General features: G+C 43.5%; 1 non-coding gene across 1 annotated transcript; it reads left to right on the top strand.

The window, feature by feature from the left end:
* The first annotated feature begins 2157 nt into the window (after positions 1 to 2157).
* On the top strand, positions 2158 to 2265 carry LOC126931849 (U6 spliceosomal RNA). Its single transcript, XR_007717963.1, has one exon. It is a non-coding gene; the product is annotated as a U6 spliceosomal RNA (small nuclear RNA).
* The last annotated feature ends 2412 nt before the right edge of the window (positions 2266 to 4677 follow it).

Raw genomic sequence — 4677 nt, forward strand, 5'->3', positions numbered from 1 at the left:
AAAAAAAAAACTCAGGTTAGATAATTTATTGCTCAAGCACATTTGGGAAGCCACAGAGAGTCTTAGATCTGTAATCCACTTCTTTTTTTTTTTTGAGATGCAGTCTCACTCTGTCACCTAGGCAGGAGTGCAGTGGCGTAGTCTCAGCTCACTGCAACTTCCGCCTCCCAAGTTCAAGTGATTGTCCTGCCTCAGTCTCCCGAGTAGCTGAGATTACAGGCACGTACAGGCACGCAACACCATACCCAATCAAGTTTTTGTGTATTTTTAGTAGAGACAGGGTTTCACCATGTTGGTCAGGCTGGTCTTGAACTCCTGACCTCAAATGATCCATGCATCTCGGCCTCCCAGAGTGCTGGGATCACATGCGTGAGACACTGCACCTGGCCCACTCTACCTTTTTTTTCTTTTACTACAAATAACTAATCTCATAAAAATAACAAAGAATAGGCCACTTCCGCCTCCCGAGTTCAAGTGATTGTCCTGCCTCAGCCTCCCGAGTAGCTGAGATTACAGGCACGTACAGGCACGCAACACCATACCCAATCAAATTTTTTTGTACTTTTAATAGAGACGGGGGTTTCACCACGTTGGTCAGGCTGGTCTTGAACTCCTGACCTCAAATGATTCATGCATCTCAGCCTCCCAGAGTGCTGGGATCACAGGCGTGAGACACCGCGCCTGGCCCACTCTACCTTTTTTTACTACAAATAACTAATCTCATAAAAATAACAAAGAATAGGCCAGGCGCAGTGGCTCACGCCTGTAATCCCAGCACTCTGGGAGGCCAAGGCAAGCTGATCACCTGAGGTCAGAAGTTCGAGACCAGCCTGGCCAACAGGGTGAAACCCCATCTCTACGAAAAATACAATAATTAGTCTAGCCGAGCGTGGTGATGCGCACCCGTCATCCTAGCTACTGGGGAGGCTGAGGCACGAGAATCGCTTGAACCCAGGAGGCGAAGTTGCAGTGAGCCGAGATCACATCACTGCACTCCAGTCTGGGCAAAGAGAAAGACTCCGTCTCAAAAACAAAACAAAACAAAACAAAAAACAAAACAAAAAAAAACAAAGAACAGAGAATCAAGAATGAGAAGCAGGCTGTGTGCAGTGTCTTATACCTGTAATCCCAGCACTCTGGGTGGCCGAGGCAGGCAGATCAGCTGAGGTCAGGAGTTCGAGACCAGCCTGGCCAACATGGCAAAACTCTGTCTCTATTAAAAATACAAAAATTGGCCGGGCGCGGTGGCTCAAGCCTGTAATCCCAGCACTTTGGGAGGCCGAGACGGGCGGATCACGAGGCCAGGAGATCGAGAGACAATCCCGGCTAACACGGTGAAACCCCGTCTCTACTAAAAAATACAAAAAAACTAGCCAGGCGAGGTGGCGGGCGCCTGTAGTCCCAGCTACTCGGGAGGCTGAGGCAGGAGAACGGTGTAAACCCGGGAGGCGGAGCTTGCAGTGAGCTGAGATCCGGCCAGTGCACTCCAGCCTGGGTGACAGACCAAGACTCCGTCTCAAAAAAAAAATACAAAAATTAGCTGGGGATGGTGGCAAGCACCTGTAATCCCAGCTACTTGGGAGTCTGAGGCAGGAGAATCACTCGTACCCAGTAGGCGGAGGTTGCAGTGAGCCGACATCATAACACTGCACTCCAGCCTTGGTGACAAGAGTGAAACTCCATCAAAAAAAAAAAAAAAAAAAATACAAAAGAAAAGAATGAGAAGCAATTTCTCTTTATAGGAACCAATCCCCATTAAAGGAATCAGGATTCCTTACAGAAACAATTGATTCCAGGTCTGGGGCAAGTAAAATACAAAGTGAGCACAGAACCCCTTGTTGTGCCAGAGTGTAAGGAAGTGCTCAAAACATGATAGAGATATGTCAAAAGGACAAAGCAGCCAGCTTGAAGGCGCTCCCTCAAGCCCCTCTGAATCAAAGTTAGGACAACTTTTGTATTTCTAATAATAAGTATTACTGGTACTTTTAATACCAACAGCAATGGACTGTAACTTGTTGAATTTTTTAAAACTGTCAAATCTATACTTATCCTCAAAAACATAGGGGAGGAGAAAAGCTCTTCTCTTTAGAACAATACCAGCCATAAATGCAGAGGGAATGAGAGAATGTGAAAATCAACATATTCAAAGCACCAGTGGTGCTCGCTTCCACAGCACATATACTAAAATTGGACTGATACAGAGAAGATTTAGCATGGTCCCTGACCAAGGATAACATGCACATTCATGAAGCATTCTATTAAAAAAGGAAAAAAGAAACCACTAATGTAACAACAGATTCAGACAAGGATCATCAATGGATGCTAATGTCACTGGGTAAAAGGTTGTGGAGGAAGAGACCCAAAATCTTAAAAGTATCATCCCACAGATGTTTCTTAATTACAAAAGAAAAGGATCCAACATCACAAGGCCAGGAGTGAAAAAGAAAAAAAAAAAAAAAGCGGAAAGATTCCTTTACAATGAAGAAATCTAGCAGATATCAATTTAACCAAGTGATCAAAGTTATCATCAATAATGAGACAAAGTGACATTATGTGCACACAACATCACCTGGGTAGTATTCTTGCCAAGTATATTTGACTTGAATCTAATCATGACAAATTCAAACTGTACAATATTCTTCAAAACAACTGGCCTGGACGCTTCAAAAATATTAATGACATTAAAAAAAAAAAAAAAACAAACAGAAGAGAACTGCTCTAGGTTAAAAGAGACTACAAACATACAACAATTAAATACAACACATATTCCTTGAAGGAATCCAGGATTGTGGGGGTAAGGTGTAAACCATGTTGAGATAACTGAAGAAATATGGACTGTTTATAACATTATTATACCACTGTAAAATTTCTGAATGTGATAGTGAACTTAATAATGGTATTATGGAAAACACCATTGTTCTCAGGCGATATATGCTTAAGAAATTATGGAGTGAGGTGTCCTGATGTCTGTAATTTATTTCCTAATACGTGAATAAAAATTCCTAATATACAGTAACACAAAAAACTGTGTGTGTGCTATGCGTGCAGGGAGGTACGAGAGGAGAGAGAAAAAGTGAGAGGGAGAGGAAGAGAGAGGAAGGGAGAGAGCAAACATACAAACGTGGCAAAATATTATCAATTGGTAAACACAGGTAATGTCCTACCCGTGTCCACTGTATCATTTCTCCACCTTTCCTATAGGTTTGAAATTCTTCCACATAAAATGTTGGAGCCAAAAAGAACAAGAAGCATCATTAACCAAAATACTTGACTGCCCAACACAAACTTGTCGTGTCCTAAAAGGTAATTTGAGATGAGGGTTAAAAGCACAGACTTCAGGCCAGGCACTATGGCTCACACCTATAATCCTAACACTCTGGGAGAATGAGGAGGGCTGGCTGACTTGAGCCCCAGGAGTTCAAGACCAGCCTGGGCAACATGGCGAAACCCTGTCTCTACCAAAAATACAAAAAATTAGCCGGCAACGGTGGCGCATGCCTGTAGTCCCAGCTACTCGAGAGGGTGAGGCAGGAAAATCACTTGAATCTGAGAGGCAGAGGCTGCAGTGAGCCGAGATTGCGCCACTGCACTCCAGCCTGGGCAACACAGTGAGACACTGTCTCCAAAAAAAAAAGCCAGCCGGGCGTGGTGACTCACGTTTGTAATCCCAGCACTTTGGGAGGCCAAGGAAGGCAGATCATGAGGTCAGGAAATCGAGACAAGCCTAGCCAACATGGTAAAACCCCATCTCTACTAAAAATACAAAAATTAGCCAGGCGTGGTGGTGGGCGCCTGTAGTCTCAGCTACTCGGGAGGCTGAGGCAGGAGAATTGCTTGAACCCGGGAGGCAGAGGTTGCAGTGAGCCGAGATTGTGCCACGGCACTCCAGCCTGGGCGACACATTGAGACTCCGTCTCAAAAAAAAAAAAAAAAAAGCCTAGGTAATCCCAGCACTTTGGGAGGACAAGGTGGGTGGATCACCTTAGGTCAGGAGTTTGAGACCAGCCTGACCAACATGGTAAAACCCCATCTCTACTAAAAATACAAAATTAGGCCTATAATCCCAGCTACTTGGGAGGCTGAGGCAGGAGAACCGATTGAGCCCAGGAGCCAGATGTTGCAGTGAGTGGAGATCCCACCACTGCACTCCAGCCTGGGCTACAGGGTGAAATTCTATCTCAAAAAAAAAAAAAAAAACCACATAGACTTCCACATCAAACTGGGTTTATATCCTGGCCACATGATGATGGTCATATAATCTAACCTAACTTCCCTAAGCCTCACTGTGAAATGGGGATAATACAATACTATTCCATGAGGATTATTATTCTGAGCATTAAATGATCTAATATGTATAATTTGTTACTATAGTCCCATGATATTATCACATTATGTGTTCTTGTTTTGTGTGTCTTGGCAGCTTACAGGTAATTTTGTCAAAATTTTTGCCAAATATATCTACAATCAAATAATTATAATGCATTCCATCCAAGGACCAATAAAAATCCGTCCTCCATTGGCACAAATAAGTGAGAACCAACATTCTCTAAAGAATATAGCACGTGATGGAAAATGTAGTTTATCAGCTTATGTTTGCTCCTTCCTCAAAAAATTACTGGGTTACCTGTCAGGAATGGGCATAGGCTACCTTGGTCCCAAAAATGTCAGTCTTAACAT

The sequence above is a fragment of the Macaca thibetana genome, chromosome 11 (genome assembly GCF_024542745.1).
Source record: "Macaca thibetana thibetana isolate TM-01 chromosome 11, ASM2454274v1, whole genome shotgun sequence".
Lineage (NCBI taxonomy): Eukaryota > Metazoa > Chordata > Mammalia > Primates > Cercopithecidae > Macaca > Macaca thibetana.